Here is a 24,243-nt window from a genome sequence, read left to right as displayed (position 1 = left end):
CGCTGTGATGACACCTCGGCGCCGCGCGTCCAATAGCAGAGAAGAGCCTGAAGTAGACCCGGAAGCGGTCACCATGGAGCTGTAGCTCCTGAACGAGCCTGCACTCCCCCAAATCCTGTCCTCTGCGCCCTACCCCGTGGTGGGCACCGCGAAAGCTCTGTGTGAAAGAGGCTTTAAGTCCTGCAGAGTTTCAGAGGACCTGGAGAATGTTTTAGGATAGTAATAACATTATATAAGATAATCATATTGCAAAGATAATGTAAGATAATAACATTAAAGACAAAATTAAATTGCAATACTTTTTCAAAACTTGATGATTTTATCTTTCTGTACATTTTGTATACAAATTCATTTCATAATTTTGCTTGTAAATGTCTATTTGCATCACATTTATTACGGAAAACACATTATTTGATCAATTTACATTGTGCCCCTAAAGTTCTTTGTGCGCTCCTTACTTTTTCAACTTGGGAGCACATGTGCTCCTTGGGAAAAAAGTTAGCGTCAAGCCCTGTAGCACCAAGGTTCCAAGAGTCCTGAATGGAACTGATTCAAGAGCTAGAGCTAATTTGGAGTAAAACAGGTAAGAGAGGGAGCATTCTCTGCAGGATGCCATTGCTCCACAATATCTATACATAGCCAATAGTGTTTTTCTGCTATATTAATGCTCTGAATGTCACGTAGAGCTCCTTTAAACAAATGCCCAAGATTTATTCAAAGAGTTTCTAATGCCTTAATCATCGTATAATCTATACACTTACCTTGAACCTTCAAATTTAAGGCAAAAATATGTCGCTCAGTTTTCAGGATTATGTGAAAAATTTAGTTGACAGTCCATGTATATAAACAAATCACGTTAATACAACTTAATCTGCTCTTCTTAATGTTGGAGTATCACTTTGTGTTTTTAATGATCAAATCTAGATGTTTTTACCCCCTAAAGTCACTAATTCCATTCACATTTCCACTAATCCTGATATGAAATATGAAGTCTTCCTTTTCTAATTCAAAAGCTCAATTAAAGATAAATTATTTGTGGTAGAATAAAAAGGGAAGAGTCATCTCTGAAAGGCCTTAAATATCTTATTTATGCCATAATTTGTACTCATGCTCATGTAAATAATTTATGACTAAACATTTATCTAAATTTTCTGAATATTAGTGGACACCTCACTTAAATAAAGAAAGGAAGTAACTAAAACTCAGACAGAGCAACATTTAGGGATTCACTTTTGTTTTTACTCTTAAAGTCACTCACTCCGTGCTAATTTTACTTTAAGCTTAATACATAAAGAGGCTTTAAAGGTGTAAAATTAAGGGCTTTTGTTGCTCTGAGAATGTAAAGCAAAATTGCAAAAACAGCCTTAAACCCCTGCAAAAAAAAGCCCTGTAAACTTTTCTGTTATTTTCTGGTTTTGGAGGCACAGGAGTGATATGTAATGTCATGTTTATTTTGGAAAGTAGGGACTATCAGGCCTTCAGCCGTACATGATTCAGAGGCAAACAAGCACCAAACCTGTTTGCATAACAGTCTCTGCTGTATTGCTTCGTGGCAGCGAGAGCAGAGCTGGATGGGAGAAGGGGAGCCGGTATGCTGATGAGTGAGAGGAGGCGATGTGCGAGACGGACCGCTGGCCTGGCGGGGCGGCGACTGGGTGAGTGGGTGTAATGATACCCTCATCTCAGGAAAAACATGTCAGCCCTCCTGGCAAGCAAAGCTGAAGTTGTTGTCAGCGGCAGCCTGGAGCTCTGAGAGGAGAGAGCCTGGGACTCACTGAGAGGTTGCCAGATCAAATTTGGGACCAGCTGGGAAAGATCTGGGCATGGAAAGTGAGCGGGAAACGGGGTGAAGTCGATTAAGGACAGCTGAACTCATGCTGGTTTAGATCAACAGTGAACCTCACCAGGGACAAAGGAGTCAAAGTATTTATGTTTATGTTTCATGACGAGCTTCCTGTTGTTGTGGTGATATTAGTCCAGGAGGTAATCGCCCTCCTCAAACGCCAAATTGTAGCTTTTCAGTTTCTATTTGTAAATGAATTAAAGCCTGACATTGTAAACATTCAGGGCTCAGCCCAAACCGAGGGGCTCCAGGATGATTTTTAGCCATTTAAACCAGCTACATGCACTATTTTTCAAGCCATTTGAGTTAACAGAATGTCTAAAAGAAGTGCATTTTTTGGGAAAGAAAGGCCGTTGCCGAGTAATAGAATCATCCTGTAGAGGCTATATCCTATTTTCTTCTAATTGACGATCCTAGGTCTCATCCCCCTTAGTTACTGTTACTAAGTCAGACAGGTTTGACGAGAAGAAACATGACAAAGCCGATTCAGCTTAGCCGGGTGCAGCAGTGTTTATTAGGGTCAGGGTCAGGCACTACTAAGCCAACAGCAAGGACTACACTTTTTGATGGAAGGATATAATCACAGTGTTAACTTTTAGAACAAGCCAAAATGACACTAATTGAAGCCAGTGTCAACGCAAAAGGGAAAAATAGAGACTAAGTGATGTCAACATGCACCTGCACTGCCAGGTATGCGTCCCCTTCTCCCCTGCTGGCCCCATTTTAACATTACATTTTGCTGCCCCATTGCATCCCTGTGTGCACCGCAGTGCACAGGATGTTAGCCTTGATCTTTTCTGGCTAACAATAATTCATGTCATCATAATAATATGTCAGAACCCAATCTGTCTTTTTCCAAATCTCTTTAACGTGTCCACAGAAATAAGGGGGAAGCATATCTGGTGACGTTGGTGATCTGACATTAGGCTAACTCCTTTTGATGATGCTGTACATTAGGTGGCTAGTAAGCTAACTTTTTGCTAACATATTAGATAACAAGTGCTGTGTCTCAAATCACATACTTCTGTCAGTACACTTCCATGTAGCATACTAAGTGCACTATGTACTTATTGGTAGTGCTGTCTCAAGGGTAGTAGGGTAGTGCTGTCTCAAACCAAACACGGCTGTTGTGCACTCACCGGAAATGACGACCGCAAATTAGCTAGTTAGCAAACTAGCATTAGCATTCACGTTACCGTTCGCGGTACCAAATCATTACAGACTGCTAAATTAAACCAGTAAACATACTGCTGGCTTATACCTGACAACAGTATAGTGGTGCTTAGTGCATAAAACACATGTATTTATACAATGCAGCGACGTTCACGGTCGCACAGTCCTCGGCCGCCATTTCCAGTTTGAAAAGTGGCCCCTCCTCTTTCGCTACGTAGCCCAGATGGCGACCATTGAGGGTGAGAAGTGTCCATAGTTCAACACTCAACTTCTTGACCGTTTTGAGTGCACCATCCGGGTACTCATAGTGCACTGCATTTTTCCGTACTTCTCAGTGTGAACGCACTTATGCACTCAAAATATTAAGTGTAAGTACAGAAGTACGTGATTTGAGACACAGCAAAGATGTGACTATTTACAAATGTAATGTGTCCATAGAGATTATGACAGTCTCCCAGCCACATCTTTCTTCAAAGTTTGGGTTCCTATACATTTTAACTAACACATAGCATTTCTAAGTATAATAGGAAAGGGGAAAGTTGACCGACGATCTGCCATGTTCCAAGCCTGCGCAACTGTTGCAGCACAGAGCAAAAGGGGCGGGGCTTAGGAAGGGCAAATTGTTCTCCAACTGTCTTCATTATTCTAAAACCATGACACAATAAATGTTGAGGATGATCTATTTTCACTCTTGCCACCTAAAAAGAGGCAAAATAGTTTGACGTTACTATTTTTTAAATTACATAACAAGTGGTGGTAGTGGTGATTCACAGGTCAGGATTTTTTCAGAACCCGCACCAACCTGCCCTGTTATGAGAACCAATCCACCCGGCCAGACCGGTAACATATGCCAATCAATGACCTGAACCCTGACCTGCAAAAGCACAAAAAAGATTTGAAAGTTTCAGGTGCTGACCATCACTAATAACAACCTACTTGCTGTTGGCTATTGGCTATTATATTGTATGTCATTTCCCATAAATATCACAATATAAAACGTGTTTTAAGTAAAAACGTAGTGAGAAAGCAAGTACTCACCCATCTTTTAGGTATTTACATCTTAAGTATGATCTCGACAGCAAGGCTGATACTGTAGGTGCAGTGGTTTGTTTAAATGACTGATTCATTGAACATATTCACCTGGTCAAAAGCTGAATAACAGAAAGCCAGAGTGCAGCAGTGCTGATGATGAAGCCACTTGCTGTGTGAGAGAGGCCGAGAGAGACGGACAGAGTGGAAGAGAAGGTTCAAGTTGGATTATTGCACAGTATTTCTGTCAGCTGTTAATAGTTTAATCAAAACCCTGCTTTGTCACTTTATGACCCGCCTGCCCGAAATTCATGATTCTAACAAGCTTACCAAACCGCCCAACCTTCGGGTCAGCCTGTGGGACCCACAGACTGTGTGTCAACCTCTGTGTCACTAATAGGTAGGGTAGAAAATTGCCGTAAACAACATTGCTTATCTTGAAGCCTAATTTTGTTATAATATACTGCAGTACAGTTCACGGAATTAATATTTTGTGGACAAATCTGCAACATAATAATAATCTAGGCTGCTCTAATAGCAAGTCAAGGATCCCCAAAACTGTTCTATTAAATGTGGTCTTTAATAAATGAATACTTGGCCAACAGAGGAACATTGACTCAATTATATTAGATTTCTTTCAGGGAATAGCATAAAAGGAGAAACAACATGGGCATATATTATTATCTGAATGACACAAAGATATTTTATGCTTAACAAAAAATGTAAATACAATACTTTTTTTGCTCTCATTTTTCAAAGGTTTAAGTTAAAGCTCTTTTTTTTTTATTCACACAAATTTTGGTCTCAAATTTGTTACAATCCGTGTAAGTGAGCACTTCTTATTTTAATTCAATCAGTAATTCATCCACCTGACAAATGTTGCAGGAGGAGGAGCTGTCTGAGGAGAAGCACTAAGAAGGAGGAGCCTGGCGTGATGACAGTCCTCATACAGGAAACTGAGTTCAGGTGTGAGCCCTTTTAGCATTACCTGCAGCAGGACCCTGGACTCTTCTGGCAACAGTTTGTCCGAGTGAAAATGTGAGTTCCTTTGTTCTTAGTTTATGTTTGCAGCACCTTAATGCCTTGCTTATATGATGTTAACTTATAATGATTGTACATGGTGTAAATTCTTGTTGTCAGGTAGCTGTATATTTGCCCCCTAAACTAGATTTAGTGAATGGCTATAATGCATAGTACATATTTTCTATTTAGTAATACTGTAGTAAATTTGTAGTGAATTTACTGTAAAAAATCATAATTGAAGTGGACTCTTTGGTGTCTCATTTTGCCAGACCACACAGACAGTGTTAATTCTAGCTCCTGTTAATCAGAATATCCCCTATACAGTCCTAAATAGCAAATATTTTATATCGGGTGTGTCTTGGGCTGGTTACAATAAATTATCTTAAAAAAAAAAGACATTTATTAGGATTTCACATGACTACTGTAGTGCTACAGAAATGTATTTTTTGGTCACAGATTCCCCAAAGAATCCTCAGGTTGCCTCATGCAGTGACACATCTCCTTCTCCTAGAGTTGATCAGGTTGATGATTGTGGCCTGATGAATGTTGGCCGGCTTTGTGGAGTTCCCAAAAATGCTCGATGTGAGAAATGTTTTCAGCTTATCACAATCATTCATAGATCCCTACAACATGGAGCCATGCATTATCATGCTGCAACATGAGGTCATGGCCTCAGATAAATGGCATTTGGTCTCAGGATCTCCTTTGTCTCTGTTTTATTGTGACCATCCCAAGGCACACCTGCGTAGTAATGCTGTTGTTTAGACAGCATCTTGATATGCCACATCTGTCAAATAGATGGATTATCTTCAAAAAGGTGAAGTGCTCACTAACAAGGATTTTAACAAATTTGCAACCAAAAATGGAGAAAACATATTCTTTTCTGTGCATAAAAAGATGCAGGGCCTTTAAGAAAACGTTTGGAGCTGGTGCCCCAGAAGCAAATAGTTTTTTGGTATTTCTTCGGGAACTTGTGAAGGACATCTCACCCTTTTTTTCTGACATTTTTATGGTACTTCTCAAAGTCAAGGAAGAATCCTAAAACAGCTGAATTTCAAGGAGGCTGTTCCAATGTCAAGGATCCTTCCAATTCTATCAAGGACCAAGTTCTTCCTTCAGAGATATTTCAAGGAAGCACTGTGTATCCTCAGTGGGCATGAAGTACCCGCAATGTTTTAAACATGATTTGCCAAAACGGGGCCCTTTCAATGAAGCATGCCTGGGCGCTCACTAGCCTGTTCCAATGTGTGTTCACCAAATGCTCAGAAGGAGTCTTGCCTGGCCTCCGTAGGACCCGAGTTGGAATGAACAGTCCTACCAAGGAAGCATCCTTGACTTTGAGAAGCACTAATACAGTGATGAAACGATTTGTTTAATTTAGGAATGATCTTTCAATGTACCCATAAATTAAAATAATCATTAGCTGCAGTCAGTGATGTTGTTAGGTGGATTTTGTGTTTTGGATGTTATTATAATTCTGTCCATGATGTGATGGTGTTTTTGTTCTCGTTCTCTGCACAGATCTGACACCAGCTCTCCATACTGAGGCCACGGTGTTGGCAGGATGGCATGGAGATCCCTGATGACCTTTGGTATTTAACCTTACATTTTTAGGTTCATGCAGTGTACCCAAATTCAAGAATTTGTAGGATATAACTACAGATGTTCCTTTAATATATTAATCTTGATCACAGTTTTGGCTTCCAGTAGTTAAATGAACATGAAACTGAAGTTAAAAATGCATAGAGAACTCTGCTGCATATAAAAATCAAGCTCTTCTAAACTAACACCAAGCCTCCCTATTTGGAGATTGGTTGGTCTGAACGTCACTAATGTTAACCTGCAGTACCTCAAAGAATCCCTGTCCTTGTTCAGTGTCAACTCAGACAAAAGGGTATCTATCCAGCTCCCAAAGACAGACTGAAATAACCATTGAAATTGCATTGGGACAAAGATATGTATCCAATATATTGTTCGCATTCAGTTGTATTTTGTAATGACGTTTCGTTATACGTATTCGTTATAGTTTTAGCTTATATTTTAGGTACAATTTTATGTATCACTTATTTTTTTCTTAGGCGATGCACTGAATTCAGGTGAAGGAATAAAGTGAAAGTGGTGCTCAGTTAATTTAATTATGGGTAAAAGTTTTGGTACAATTTTGGTAATCATTTGTTTATAGGAGATGCACTGTAGGTAAGGAGCTTATTTTTTGTACATTAGCAGGACTGTAGCACAACATAGAAGTGAAACCAGTGCTCTGTGTGTTTAAATGTAACAGTATAATAAAAATATTTTGTGCCTAAAGTCAAAGAATAATCGTGATAAATAATCGTGATCTCAATATTGATCAAAGTAATGGTGTTTATCATTTTGGCCATAATCGTGCAGCCCTAGAACCCACTCACTTTGACTCACTACACTGAAAACCTATCAACATCACTGGCTGCAGCCCACAAGTATTCTTTCATTCACTTGAGTCGTGTGGAGTGACAGTCCTTCCCTGGCACAATCTTCACCCGGCTGTCATACTGCTGCCTTTAAACAAACGCACCCAGAGTCAAATCAGCTTCTGTGTGAGGAATTTATGCAGCTATCCTAACAGCATTGTTGGATATATGTGGAAATATTGCTGAGCATGTGACTTCTCAGTGTTTCGCTGGATACAGAAGCAGCTCTCAACTCTTTTTGGCTCTCATGTTTTTCAGAGTCCCCCACTCAGCCCGCCCACTCAGGTCCAAACACACCTAGTTCCTCACAATGACACGGCTGCTTTTAAAGCACACTATTGATGTGAGGGTCTGCTGTGGAGCCATCGAAGAGACTCTGCCAAGTGTGAAGTCTTAATCAAGTCTGTGCGGAATTGACAAAAGAGCGAGAAAACAACAACAAGCCAATACAAAGGAAGCAGTGCTAAATCTATAACTGTTCATTTACCAAACAGATTGTTTTGTTTTTATTCACAGTTGTAGCTGAATGTTTTGATATTATTTAAAGACACGATTCTGTTCAAGAGAAATATTTCTCTTGAGACAAACATGTCTAAAATCTATTATTCATTCACATGCTGTTTAACATTATAGCTTACCTTAAACATTGGATCTTTTATTTCAACCTGTACTCAGTGAGGAACTCAGTTTTCAGTTGCAGACAGTTATAAATGAGGGAGGAACCAAAATCGAGATTTAGCAGCTACTGACACAGATTTCAAAAGGTAAAAAGCTTCCAAACTTAAAAAAAGAAAGCTGCCATTGTTGTTGCTCAGAGGTAAATGACAGAAGAATGGTGGAGAAATAAAAAGAAGCCTGTAACATGATTTTATTGTGTGTGTAGTTGAATCTGTTGAGGGCTTTCTGGATTGCATCCTTGTTTTGCCCCTCGAGCTTCAATCAATACACAGACTGTTGGAGTTGTGGTGTTGAAAGCCAGTGAGGTTACTAGTGTAAGTCAGGAAGTGAACTGGTGTAACTCCTCTGTGGTAAGCAGTTCAGCTTCAGAGAAAGTGAAAATGAATACGAGAAATCAATCAGAAAACGCTCACCTCGACCAAGGCTGCAGAGTCCTCTTCATTCATATGACTTAATGTTTAGAAATGTTTAATGTGGATCTGCATCCAAATACTCCTGAATTCCATCTGGGCTGCATAGATAGCAAAATAAAGGTAAATAAAAAGGCTGCAGACACTCAGTCCTGACATCTGTGAGAATAAAACCACAATAAAGCTGACATCGCAGTTTCATTGTGGTCCTCGCAGCTAGAGAAAAATTGCATGCAGTCACACTCACGACTATTTAAGTTTGTCATATTGTTGTAGTGCCACCTTTAAGGGAAATACACAAAATCACATTATTCGATCAAATAAATCTAAACTGCACTATATGTTCAGGAGTTCTGGCAGTTTAATGTTGTGTAACTTTTGAAAGATGTGACAACAAAGAAAGTAATAACAAAATCTTGCTCTCATAAATAAAAAATTGAATTCATAAGCAATAAAATGCAGACTCGCTCAATTCAAAACTCTAAGGCTATAGCCTGACTTGATCTGGTATGACCTGATGGTGACTTAAGGAGCAGGGTTAGGCCATGTGGTGATTTATGGCACAGTGGCCATATCCAGAGGTGCAGGTCACATGCTGACACAGAAAAGCTACTTCCCATACACATTCATGATAATGTTAAAGGGAAAATCAGAGTGTGTTTCCAGGTGTTGGAAAGTTTTACTGCACATGTTTTAAAAGAAGTAAAGAGCATGCAGTGTCTCCAGAGGGAGCTGTGTTAAACCTCACCAATGTCCTCAAGTAATGTCCCTTGAGTCAGTGTGGGTCTGAAGGCTACAAGTTAGTAACTGACAAAGGAATATGGAGGTCTGGAGTTAGAATAAAGTGATTTTACAAGACCTTTGTAGCCCAGTGCTCAACTCTGCTACAGGCTAGAGACTCCAGGATAACAATCTGTTCTGATTTCCAGGTCATCAAATATCGATGCTTTGTCATGTCCCCTTGGTGTCTGATACTGATGCAAAAGGCACTCTTTAGCATCTGTATGAGACACATAATGGTTTAGGTTTAGGCAACAAAAGCTACTTGATTAAGTTTAAAAACCAACCCATTGTCACTCCAAAGTTGTTGAAATCCATCCCTTGGTCAGTGACTTCCGGTGTTAGACACTGACGAATAAAGCCATCCTTTCACACTGGCATGACACGTGGCCAGTCGTCGTCATTGTTTAATGGCCGCATCAGGGAAATGTGGCATGACAACAACAAAAGTCAAGGCAGCAGAAGTCTGAGTAGGGTGGTCGGGAGGGGTATAGTTGATGAGTTTCATCCCAGAGTCTGGGGTTCACTTCATGTAAGAGAGAGATGGATGGATGGATGGATGGATGGATGGATAGTACTTCATTGATCCCAAACCGGAAAATCCTTGTAAGATTGTAAAGCCAATCTCTGCTTTTTTTCCGAAACCCAACCACATGCTATGGTTGCCAAAACCCAATTGTGTGCGTGTGTTGGCAAAATGTAACTACATACTTTTGAAGAAAAAAAAAACATCAATTCGCTGTGTTGTACTAACATAGTGCGTTTGTTTTGAAAGAGACTGGATGCAAACTGTATGTTTCCTGTGAAAACGGAAGTGTATTTTGAAAACAGACAATGCATGTAAGAGACATAGACATAGCATCCCAGAGCATACTTTGCACATCATATCCCGACATGGAAAGTCCATGAACAAACGTTGACATGTGACGAGGTCGGAGTGAGAATGTGTTGCAGTAAAATAGGTGTTAGCTACAGGGTCTAGTTGGACTAACGTGATGGGGTGCAAATACGTGAGGTGACATTAGTACACTGTTTTTATTTCACATGTAACATGAACAGTGGCTCCTGGGTCAAAGCCCTGTGTTTGTTTGACCTATCCACCATCCTAACCACCTACAGCCATATAAATAGCAGTTGCTCTATGCTTTTCTATTGCCATGGACACGGTTAACATTGGAGTTACTCAATAGCCTGGTGCGTCTCATACACACGCTAAAGGGAACATTTATGTGTCTCTATCAGACACAGAGGGGGCATGACAAAGCATTGGTATGTGACAACTTTGGAGCAAGACCAGGCTGAGGATACATAAGCCACACTAGCATAACATGTCACCATCTCTGACTGAACTGTTAGCATTTAGGTTGCACTGTGGGTAATGTAGGTTAATGTTGACAAGGAAGAAGAATGGGTTGACTACAAAAGATTATATCTCTGGTTCTGCTGCACTGATTTCGATCCTTTAAAAAATCTGTCCACTGGGAGTCCAACTTTATAAAGGAGGGTGACGCTAAATCAGTGGAGTACTCTTTTAAGGAACCAATAAAGCTATTACAGTTCATCCTGAGGGGGGCATGAATGTGTGCACCACATTTCATGGCAATCCATCCAATTGTTCATGAGACATTTCACTCAAAGCCACTAATGTGAAACTCATCACTCCCCACCAAATTTAATTTAAATCTAATAGGTTTTTCAGATTTCCTGCTAACAAAGAAGACTCCCTCATAACTCCCTCTGTGGATCCAGTAATTAAAGTTTGATATGATTAATTTCCCCATGATATGAGGCAACATGCCTGAACATGATTTTTTGTACTTTGAACTGATGAGTAACTTCACAGTGTGTCAAGTGATCGACTTGCTGTCTGCCCTCATCATTTTACACTGAGTGTCCTTGTTATTGATTGTATTATGTGCTTTTCTCGACAGGCGATGAGCGCTCGTTCACCCTGCCTTTGGCTCAGTGAATTCTAGGAAAAATACTTCTACTGTAACCCTGTACAAGACGGTCCAGGTCAGTGAGTCACATGCTGTGAACTGCAAACTTCCATATGCTTAAATTACCTTAACTTTTCATTGTCTTTCCTCTCACTCTGTGACAATGGTCTGTAGGATCTAGGGGCAGATCTAGAAAAATATTTATGGGGTGGCAAGAGGGGGGCAGGAATTTTTGAGGGGTGGCAACATATGGCAGATGTATATATACTGAATTTAATCACAGTTATCACAGTTTGATGAGAAATAGTATGTTCACACTACATAAGGGCACAGGCTGCCATTTACAAACTCATACAGACAAACAATCTCATGCAATCAATGTCTTGCATTTGAGGTTTCATGTGAAACAGTTCATATTAGGATTAAGTGTTGAAGGAGATTCAACAAACCCTGAGTCTAACCCTGAATTCTGAGTTGATTTACCCTGAGATGGGAAACTCTGAGTTACCGGTTCCAGAACAATTTTGAGTTAATGATTTGAGTTAGTTCAGTCAACTCTGAGTATGTTCACTCTGAGTTAAGCCGACAATAAAAAGCCGTCATCAATAGAGCTCCTACTCCACGATTCACCATGGCAACGGCTAAATAAAAGACAGCGCCTCCATTTTAATCCAGTGGATGTAGAGATATTAATGCATGTGTAGCAGACGGTGCACGTTTATCTTTAAAAGAAGAGCCTGAGTCAGAGCGAGGAAAGTGTAAATAAGTTAACCATAAAGTTAATAAAAAGTTTTATTCAGTGTTGTCCGTTTATTCATCATTTATCAGACTTACATTTCCTTAATGAAGATAAAGTGGTGGAATCTGACTGTGTATCAGGCTGTAGATACATTACATTATATTAATAATACATAATAATATATTTGTTCAGATTTAATCTGATGAGGAAAAACACAGGAGGCAGAAGATTTAAAACATATAGGCTAGGCTATAGATCAAAGACATAAAGACATGACTGTAAACTCACAGTCTGACCCAGTAATAATATGTTTGGTGATTTGCACTTGAAAAGACGTTGAGGTTAAAATACATAGATTTTAAAATGTTGCACATCTATTTGTATCTTGACTCAACAGCATTCAGTGACTTTATTTCAGCTACAAATGTAGTAAATTTAAAGACACTGAAATGCTGCACCATTGCTCACTCAGAAATATTAACACATAAACCCCAATATTAGGCTATATATGTTCCATCAGTGCGACCAATGACATCAGTGATAGAGATCATTAGTCATTGATACTACGTGTCTAAAGCTTCATACCGATTTTTAAAATTTAAATAATTAGACCTACACATTATGTGCAATAAACATTTGGGAGCGGCTCTAACAGACTGACAGTCTGATCCTTGTGCACAGTGTTATAAAAAATAATAAATATAAAAAGGACAGAGGTTTGATTCTGAGCTGAAGGTGAATTCTGGCTGTGTAATATTTGAATGTAAAGACAAAAACCGATGTCCAAAGAAATGACTGATGTGCATAAATTCAGTAACTTAAGACAGTCCTGAGTAACAGACTAATATCCAGCAGGATTTAGACTGTGACAGACGGTAAATCTCCGCTAATGAATGTGCTTCGATACAAGCTTTGACACGGACTGAATGAATGAGGAAATGAAACAGCGTGTAAGAGGGAGGAGACAGAGGAAAAACCTAACCAGCGAGCAGGTTAGGTTCACAGACTCAGTTGCCATGGTGATTGACTCAGAGTTTGATTTACCTCTCTTTCTGGAACTGAAAACCCAGAGTTTCCCTCATTTCAGGGTTAACATACTCAGAGTTTTCACTCTGGAATAGGCTACCCCTCTGGCTCCACTCAGTTTTCCAAACAAAGCAGTCTCTTGCCGCTGTGGCGTTATCGCGTGCTGCATTCACTGCAGTTGGACATTGGAGATTCGCGCTCGTAAATGTCAAATTGGCCATAACTTTGCTTTGAATTCGTTGCTGCCAACTGGGGTGGCAGCAGGGGCATGGCTTTCTTTTAGGGTGGCCTTTGCTACCCTATGCCACCCCGGTAGATCCGCCCATGGTAGGATCTGAATAGTCCTGTAGAAAATGTTTCATATTTGATAACACAAAGTGAGCTGTGGGCAGAGGGGAGAAACTGCATTTGCAGTGGGGAAATTATGATCATGTTTAAGATGAAAATCTCAAAATCGGTTTTGACATTTCACTTCAGTAGGTCCTCGCAGAGATTACTCTGTGAAAATAAAGGGTCAGGTCCCCACAGCTTGTTTCATTTTCATCTCCTACAGAGATTATTGCTCCAGAATATACTGTATATCATTACACTGTTTGTGCTGATCCTTTAACCTTTATTTGTCCAGTAAAGTAAGATGTAGTGAGACAGAGCAGGGACAAAACACACTGTTTACCTATGCAAACAGATTCTGCATCATAATCCACGCTACAGTTTCAGTGCGCAATACTTTACAACAAAAATAACAAACACAAGTACGTGCAGTTTTTTACCTCCCACCAAACCACATCCAAAAATAAAAGGAAACCTTTACAAAGAATAAAAAGATAATTATCATTATTCATCATGTTGGGGAAAATAGATTGTGGTTTATTGTGTAATCTTTTTCATCATGACACAGCAGTGTTGCTTTATTTCACAGGTTTGTTATTTCCTAATGTCCTGGGTAGAAATGAGTCATTTGGTCCTAATTAAAGGAAAAATAGAGATTTCTGAGGTCATTTCCTCGAGACTTACAGTATAATAAATAAAAATGTTGTTCATTATTGCAATCTTTATCCTCCACACACAATTATTGTGTTTGCTTGCAATCTAACTGCACATTTTTGCATCTCTTAATTATTCAGAAATTACAGACCTGTACAATAAAGTATTACTGTACTGCTTTATTTTACAGCAGTGTCTGTCTATACCACACTAACACACTGCACAGTTTAAAGCTGGGGAGCCATAACTTTCATCAGACTAAGCTTGTTCAATATTCGATCCAGACACCAGAATAAATGTTTGTACGTCTCTGCAAACCAAGGATATGTGAAATTATTAGGGCTGCTCATTCATCGACTACAAACATGATGTATCATGTATAACATGTAAGCAGCTACATGCCCATTAGCCACTTAGCACAATCATTACTGCTTTGCCGACAGCGTCATTAACAGGCGGCTCGCTCAGTGTGTGATGTGCACTTGTAGATAAAATATAGGCCTATATTAATGAAGGTTGATTAGTATGGTTTTGTATTTCTCTGTAATGTAGCACAGTGTTAACGATGTTACTGATAATATTCTTTCTCACACCTTCAACTCAAACCATTGTGTTGCCCCACCCAAAATATATAATTTAGTAATTAAATCAATAGCATAAACAAGAGGGTGACTAGTTGACTGATGGCCCCAAATGACAACTACTGGTCGTTTAGGAAAATTCTTAGTCGGAGGTAGCCCTAGAAATCAGGTGTTTCATGAGTAAAATTTGTAGGTTTCATGTGTAGCAAATATTTTGAAACATTACCCTTCTTTACACTTCTGTTTTCAATTTCACATTTTGAAAACACTGTGGTTAATGTGTAGTTAGGTTTAGGCACAAAACCCACTGGGTTGGGGGTTAGGAAAGGATCATGATTTGGCTTAAAAACTTGGTTTTGTCACCACAAACACAGCTGAAAATGTCCTGATGTCTCATTAAACAATACCCAGATTTGTTGCCAGAAACAGGCAGGAAATGTCCCAATGTCTCCACAAAAAATATGTGTTTTGTCACCACAAACACGACTGAAAATGTCCTGATCTCTCCTTAAAAAACATCCAGTTTTGTCACCACAAACACAGCTGGAAATGTCCCAACATCTAGTTAAAAAATATCTGTTTTGGTTGGCAGAAACAGGCTGGAAATGTCCTGGCATCTCATTAAAAATACCTGGTTTTGTGACCACAATTATGTCAGGATATTGTCTCATTAAAAAATACCTAGTTTTGTTGCCACAAACACTGCTGGAAATGTCTTTATATCTAGTTAAAGAATATGTGGTGGTATCACAACAAACACGACTAGAAATTTCCCCTCCTCCTTCTGATGAGAAACGCATACACATAATCTGAACTAGGTCAATTTTGAAATGTTTATGATGCTTGACAGGTACAAATGTAACATATCCATGGTTTATAGAAACATACAATGCAAAAATGTTATGCTGGCAATTGGACTGTAATATTACCTTGTACACAAGAAACAATTGAGACTTGTCTACTGGTTAAACATCTATTATACCATTTATACAGTGGTATCTTCCCATTTAATGTCTCTGGGTGTATTAGACCATTAATGTTGTTTTATGTAAGATTGTATTAACAGCATTTGTAATGATGAAGTCTGTTGATTCATGAGGTATTTAATTTGCTGTATTATCCAATAACGAACAGTCCTATCAGGTTCAGTAAATTATCATGATATATATTGCAATCAGGATAAACAATATACATATAAGGTGATGTATGATTTTATCCATCGCTAAAACGGACCGCTATGCATGAAAAAATGTACTGAAACAGCTTCATCAGGCGGCCCACAGTCAGTTTAAACCGCCTGAAGTAACATTCACACAAAACGCCACCTCTGATCTCAACATCTGATTGGAGTTTGGCCAACATACTGTGTGAAGCTTGCTGTAATATTCAGCGACAGTGTTTACTCAGCGCTGTTTCTGAGATGAGAAAAACATTTGCTGTGGATTGGCGGCAGAACATTATGTGTCAGATGAGTCCTCAACGAGGCCACACATCCCCTGATTGTGTCTGAGCCTTTCAGCCTCACACATCCAGCCTGAAACTCCATTTCTGTCAGCCCATAGAGGAAGGAGAGAAAAAAAAAATCAATTGCATATTGGCTTTTTCCAACCATCACTCTTGAAATCGAGCATTTTTTTTCAGCTTCAGAGAGCAATTTCCTCAGCTGTTTGAGGTTCAGATATCTCGTGGGTGATTCAGCATGGCTCCACAATGGCAGCTGCCCAGTCCCTCACAGCTCTTGGCCGGGGATAAAGACCCACTCAGCCGGTGCGTCTCTGCCGGCTTATCTGCCCGGCTCCACTCAGGGAGCAGAGCTGACCGTGTGATTGCAGCGCGCCTGAGATTCTGACTGTAAATGTCAAGATATTGCAGCCTCAGAACATGCCTTGATCGAGTAACTTTTATCTGTGCGCAGCGTTGTTTGATGTGCTAAACCGGTGCTCACGTTGAGTTAGGGCTGAGCAGAAATAGATAAAGAAACGAAGCAGGGGAGGAGAAAAATCAGCAGGAGTAAACACTCAAGATTCTCGTTAACTTTTAAAAAACACCAAATTTTTCAAGATGAGTAACGACTTGCTTATTTTATTTACTGTCAGTTTGCACCTGGTTGAAGAGCAGGGATCCAATAATCGCACATATGTGGCTCCAGAGGCAGGAACTGCTGAAATATTTCAACTTCTTGTAAACACTAAGGAATATACAGTAGTTCATAAGCACAGTAAGGAGATCGACTATGTCACATAGAAGAACATGGACAGATTACTAAAGGGGCCAGGCCCAGGGGCCGCAAGTTTCAGGGACCACCCTGGCTTTCACCTTAAAAATGTCACCCAAATTAACATGTACTGACCAGAGGAGACTCAAAAGACAACAAAAGACATGCAAAAGAACTACAAAAACAGCCAAGGCAACCAGAAGGAGCCACAAAAAGACTACAAAGAGATGCAAAGGACCTGAAGAGGGACACAAAATAACCACAAAACTTGCAAAGCAACAACAAAGAGACACAAAATAACAAAAATGGGTAAAAAAAAAAAAAAAAAAAAAGATAAATAAATTACCCTTGAAGAGACAAAGACCAAAAAGAGATGCAAGGGAACTGCAGAGAGATGCAAAAACATAAAAATAAAACTCAAAGAGACGGGAAAAGACTAGAAAGATGCAAAAGGACAGCAAAGAGATACAAAATAATTGCAAAAACTTGCAAAACAACAAGATACACAAAATGACTACAAAAGCATGCATAGAAACTGAAAAGAGAAACAAAATACCAACAAAAACAGGCAATAAATAAATAAATATACCCTCAAAGAGACACAGACCACAAAAACATGTAGGGAAACTGCAAAGAGATACAAAATAACTACAAAACAGGGAAAAATTGAAGAGACACAAAAGACCACAAAGAAATGCAAAGAAAATGCAAAAGGACGCAAAATAACTACAAGATAGCAAAAAAACCTGAGTCTCAAAAAGACCCCAAAGAGATGCAAAATGAATACAAAACAGGCAAACAACAACAGAGACACAAAATGACTACAAAAAGACACAGAAACTGCAAAGAGACACAAAATAACAACAAAAACAGTTAAACTCAAAAAAGAGACACAGACCACAAAGAAATTCGAAGATGACCAAAAAGACACAAAATTACCTCAAGGAGACTGTACAAAGAGACACAAAAATAACCTCAAAACATGTGTAACGACTACAAAGAGAAACAAAAGAACAAATAAAGAGGCAGCAACAAAGTCTGGGCATCTCGCTCTTATAGGAGAGGTTGTGGAGCCTTTTATGTATCTGTCTGTTATCTCTACAAAAGAAAACATAGTTTAAAAGAACACGAAACACTAATGAAAACATTCACTTAGTGTTTTTTAATCCAACATATACAGCACTCATTCCATGACCTGAGTGTTTTATGCCTCTGTAACACAGTAACATTGTTATTGTGCTTTTGAATAATTATTAATACCTGATTTGACACGTCAATGTGCTGTCACAGCCAGGACTAAAAATCTTTAGTTAATCCCAGTCCAAATAAATCAGGTAATATTCCAAAAAAGTAATAATTGTGTTGTCAAGGTAAGAAAAGACAGACAGGTAATAACTATGCCTCTGGGGAAATTTCATGGGCCATGTAACACTGTGTAGTCAACAGTCAATCACAGCACAAGTGACTCAGGGAATAAGACTGTGCAGCCTGAGTAAAAGATTTGTTAACTGTTAGTTATAGATCATTTTTAGATCTTTAGCCACACTGCTCTGAGTGTGGCAGCTGGTCAGACGTGTTCCAGGGTGAAATACCACAGCGCTGGATGAAACACACATTTTCAGCCCAGTATTGATAATCTCACTTTTCATCTTGCACTGTAAGCGAAAAAATATCAACTCGTCAGCCTCAGCTGTACCTGAGATTTAAGTTAAGATACTTAACGTTTGCATGGTACACAAACCTAAAGCAACTGCAATATGTTTTAACTGGTTATGAAACAGTTTCAATTTGATTTTGTTACCCCCCCACCCGAAATCAGAAAAAGTACCTATTCCCAGACAGAGTTTTGCATAAGAATGTTAGCCAGTTAAAATAATGTAGGACGGCAGTTTTCTTTGGAGAACTTTAATGATACTGGGCCAATATCAGCAAAGAGAAAATGACAAAGAATTAACTAAAGAACAAAAGGTGGTGGAGCTCATAGAAACGCTACCGCTTTTGTTCACAGGACAAAAATCAACAGAAAATCAAAGTTCCATGTAATTGCTTTAATCGTTACCAGCCTAATCGTGGCATAATGTGGTCCTGATGGCACCACTTGTCGCAGGAAATAACACAGAAGCCATTTTGAGTACTTTGCCAGGTGCTTATATGTCTCTCTGTCTGTCTGTGGACAGGTTTTTTCACTGTGATTATGTGTCACACATGCAAGATGCAGTCATTACCTTTACAGGTGTGTGGTTGAGAATCAGAGTTGGAAATTGGCACCACCAGCCAAATGTTGGTAACACCAGACCTAGATTTACTTCACCAGCCAGAAAAAAAACAGTGACTGTGTTTACAAGGTCTTTAGTATCCCGGTTTTGAGGCTTATCCCGGCTTTGAGCATATCCGGGATATGATGTTTACATGGAACACAGAGAAACCCGGTTCTTCACATCCCTGTATACATGATAAATACCAGTAACCCGTTTTCTGATCACTGCATCCTATCTGCGCAGGCGTGTGTTACGCCTTTTACGTCTTTTGTTTGCAACAGATTGAGCGGGAAATGTGATATATTTATTATATTCAGAAGTAAGACAAAAATGACACCTCTGTGGCTTCTGGCGGGCTTAGCGTCAGTAAATACTCACGTCACATTACAGCTATGGCTCATCCACTTATCTTCAGCAATGGGAGGAGAGAGCGACAACAAATATTTGATACTTTGATTACCAACTTTGATAGGTATTCGGCTGTCACTGCCACCACGCAGTACAAGGCAACAGTGGATGAAAATACGTGGCTGTGACTGGTGGGATAGGATCGTTCTCATGGAGTTTACAGATTCAGAGTGGAGAGAAAACTTCAGAATGAGTAGGGCATCCTTCAGCCGGCTGTGTGACGTAGTTGAACCATTCATGAAACCGGGATAAGGCGTATACATGCTCCAGTATCCCGGCTTCTATCGGAGTACTCCAGGTGGCAAAACCGGGTTTCTTGAAACCGGGAAAAGGGCATAACCCGGTTTCTGAATTCAGGATATGGTGTTTACATGCACAAACACAAAAACAGGATACTTAAAAAACCCAATCAAAACCAGGATACTAAAGACCTTGTAAACACAGTCAGTGATAATATACTGAGGGCTGGCACATTTTGAAATCCACCAGACACAGTTACAGGTGGACAAAAGTTAATTTCCAAACCCAGTTTGAGATCAAAATGAAGATAGAGTTCACAGACGAGTGTGGTCTGAGCAACTGGGTCAAGAGGGTGGGAAGTTGGTAAGGTTCCATTGTCCCCCCACTTTATGCCCCTGGCCCACATTCGTTTTAAGTCTCTGATCACTGTATCACATCAGGTGTAAGATGGTCTCTGATGTGTTCATGCCAATGTCAATGAGCAGAGACAGAAAAGTGAAGTAAAGATAATATTTAATACCGAATATGAGTGTACAGATTAACAGATGAGTTGTGCTGATTAGAAGTCTTTGGTGCTTGGACACCAGAGGGAGATATTTTGTGATCGAGGGACATCTGAGCGGCAGCAGGATAAATCCCCCCATGGAGTCCAGACACTGGTGGTGGCTGATGAGGATGATGAATCTGTAAAGACTAGGTGGTGATGGAAGTGGAGGTTGCACATGACTGCATCAAGAAAGAACTTCGGCAGAGGAAGAAGCATATTCAAAATGAGGAGCAATGAGATGATTGAGATGATCAGTTGACCTACCCTGACAATGACACCTAGAGACAGTGAGTGAGCATGCGTGCAAGGAGTGAATGGCAACCTTTGTCCACCTTTCTTGTTTTTAGCTTTATTCCTATTGAAAGCAACGTAAAAACCAAAGTCAAAGTCATTGACTGTGCTAACACATACCTGGCCAACAAAGCCTGTTCTGGTACTGAAAGACTAGACAGGTGACCTAAAAACTTAACAAGTGTTTTCTTTACACCAAGTATAAAATTACATATGATGTAAATTTTGCATATTAACTACAAAAGCCGATTATTGAAACACAAAAAATCCAGTTTTGGTTCTATTAGCTGCAACATCAAATTGCATTAAAGTCGAAACTGGGTTCACATCTGCTGTAGAAGACGAGATGTCAGTGTGTTTTGTGTACACCACCCTGTCGTGAACATTTTTAAATCCTGATAAAATTAACTTCACCTTCAAGTAGTATTTGAGAATAGATGGATTTGTGACTGACAATTTGAAGGAACTCTTGTAGGATTGCGGTAGTGTAACATCCCGTGGAGGGTTTTTCCAAGACAAATGGCAAGGGCCAAAGATGAGATTCAATCCCAAGAAGAAGAGGATGTTCTGAATGGTGTGTAGGAATGGGAATCGGAAGCTGAATACATTCATCTCTTTGTAGAAAACGTATTAACACTTCTTCTGGACACTGAGTGTAAAAATAGCTTCCATCACAAGAGGCTGCCATACAGGACTGCATCCAGTTCCCTGTGACTGAAGGAAAGTGCAAAAAATAAATTGACTCTACACTAAAATATTTTAAAGACTCAAGGTGGAACTTTGGAGGAAAAAAAGAAAAAATGTTTTAAATTGCAAAATATCCTGAAAAGCATGTTTTCTTTATATCTGTGTCACAGAGACAGAGGACAAACAGGCCTCAGTCAACCTCAGAATACAGAAAAGCTTCTGACAGCTGCCGTAGGAAGGAGACAGAGTATACAGTTTTTGCTTTGGTATTATTAGATGTTGTGTCTGCTTTGTTTTTAGGAACAGACTCCTCCATGTGTGAATTAATATTTATTACTGAATGTCTATATTTTATTTCCATTTTTCTGTTTTCCACATCTCATAATAGTTAAGACCCACCCTGATATCACTGAATGCTAAGATATACAGCACTCATACATGTACAACAGTTATACATGTAAAGCAAATGGACATTTCATACATCAGAGGTGGGCTAGGTTAGGTTATTGGAACTTCATTTTTATGCATTTAGAGATTCTTACAGTGCACACCGATTGTGCCATAAAGTCCTTGAATTGTAAACATGTTAATGTCAGAGGGTTTAATTGTCAAAGGGGCTGAACTGCCATCAAGAGTTAATGTCACTATCAAAGGGCATCTACACACATTTCAAATTTTATTCATGTCATACCTGTGGTCTGAGACAGTCCAAAAATATTAGTAAACATGAGCAACTCTCTCCCAAATCCAAAAGCCAGAGTGCTAAAACTCAAATTTGTGATGTCATAGAGTATAAAGTCTGGAGCTGCTCCACAGACAATGAATTAAGATGTTCTAGATGATACTGAGAGCACCTATAGGTGAATGTTCTGAGCATATGGGTACACTACATTCTCTGTTTCAAAACTAAAATCACTACAGTAGAATAAAGCTCATTTGGACATTAAAAAAAAAACAAAAAAACAAGCACTATTCATCAGCATCAAATCAGCCTCACATGCAGGTGCGGACTGGCCATCTGGGAGCTTTGGCAATTTTCCCTGTGAACTGGTCATGTGAGGGCCACTTTTTTTCCCCAACCACAGCATAATATACCCTTTGTTAACACCTTATTCTGCTACTGGGTGTAGTCACACATGTATTCTTACACTAAAAGCTCTCCACATCAGCTTGAGCTGTATAGAAGTTTTTATTGGACTTTATAATTTGTAACCCACACAAGTAGGGCTGCCCCCAATTAAGAATTTTCCTTGTCAACCAATAGCCATCATTTAGGGCCATTAGTCGACCAGTCGCCCGCATATTTATGATATTAATTTAGTTATTAAGTTATATATTTTGGGTGGGGCAACACAATGGTGTGAGTTCAAGGTGTGAGAAAGAATAGTATCAGTAACATTGTTAACACTGTGCTACATTACAGAGAAATACAAATCCGTACTAATGAACCTTCATTAATATAGGCCTATATTTTATCTACAAGTGCATGTCACACACTGAGCGAGCCGCCTGTTAATGACGCTGTCGACAAAGCAGTAATAATTGTGCTAAGTGGCTAATGGGCATGTAGCTACTGACATGTTTCAGATGATACGTTTGTAGTCGACCAATGAAGATGAGTTTACATATCACCTTGGGTTCATCCTTCACCTTCTCAAAATGATCCCACACTTTGGATTTCCTGCCCGACATGTTATTAACTAGCCTGTGTCATAACCGCAGGTACCAGCCCTGTAAATTCACGTGACTCCTATCTGACTGCTGAGTGTGGCCACTTCCTGTGTCTGTCCCTTCAAATTAAATTCCCACATGATCCAGTCATATAGATTTTGATTTATTTTAACAAGACACAGCTCCTAATAGAGTTTCACGTTTGTTTGTTTGTTTGCTTTTTTCGGCGACTAAGCCACCAATAAATTCAAATAAACACAAGAAGTTTGTGCTCTAGAAAAGGATCAGCACTCAGTGAATAACCTCCTAAGCCCTGTGATAAGCTACTATGGCAAAGCTTAACTATACAGACCAGTGAGCAGTGATAACTAACTATGTCTTTGGGGCCATCGGGTGGGAACCTCCTTTCACCGGTGTTTCATCTAGTTGGTCCCACGACGACTCCAGGAGGCTAGACAGTGATCTCTGGCGTCCCAGAGACACTCCCCTAATGCCAGGTCTCACTGCTCTCCACACCAACCCAATAACCTCCTTTACCTTACTTACACATGGCTTTCTCAGCCCAAACAGCACTGCCACCTTCAACCAAACCCAGGCTCCGTATATGCGAGCTCCAGGTAGAAGCAATGCTGATACTACCTTTCCTAGCACATTCACCATACTCTGTTTCACATGCTACATAGCATAACTCCGATATAAGCTAAAATTAAAGGAGATAAATAAACTTACAGGATCAGCAAACTCATTCACCTTGCAGCATGTTTTCAAACAAAATGGATTCAAATAGGCCACTCCCATACTTAAATATCCTTCCTCTTCCTGGATTTCCTCCTGAGAGGAAGTGGATCTCTCCACCTGATCTCAAGGAGTTATGTACCCTGCTTTTCTTGCCGACTAATGACCTTCCTGGTCGACCAACATTTGGTGGACCATCAGGGGGCAGCCATGTCTTTTTACATTTGTTTTGTGTAAAGTCATATCCACAAAAATACAGATTGATTTGCAAAAGTGCATAACTTTTCACCACAGAAAATACATGTGAAGTCATATTTACGCATTTGTGGATCCATTTTTACAGGTGAAACTGGTTTTGCACTTTTGTGGATCACTTCCTGTCAGTTTGTGGGTCATGTGATATTTGTGACTTCCGTCCTGTTTATTTGCGTAGTTTTACAATTGTAAAACCTGTAACATTATTATGCGAAACTAAAGTATGTGTTTACAGAATAAGTTATGTGTATTTGCAATTCACATTGTATTTTTGTGGATA

The sequence above is a fragment of the Epinephelus fuscoguttatus genome, linkage group LG11 (assembly GCF_011397635.1).
Source record: "Epinephelus fuscoguttatus linkage group LG11, E.fuscoguttatus.final_Chr_v1".
NCBI classification, from domain to species: domain Eukaryota; kingdom Metazoa; phylum Chordata; class Actinopteri; order Perciformes; family Serranidae; genus Epinephelus; species Epinephelus fuscoguttatus.
The sequence above is the reverse complement of the archived record's forward strand: the minus strand, read 5'-3'. Positions refer to the sequence as shown.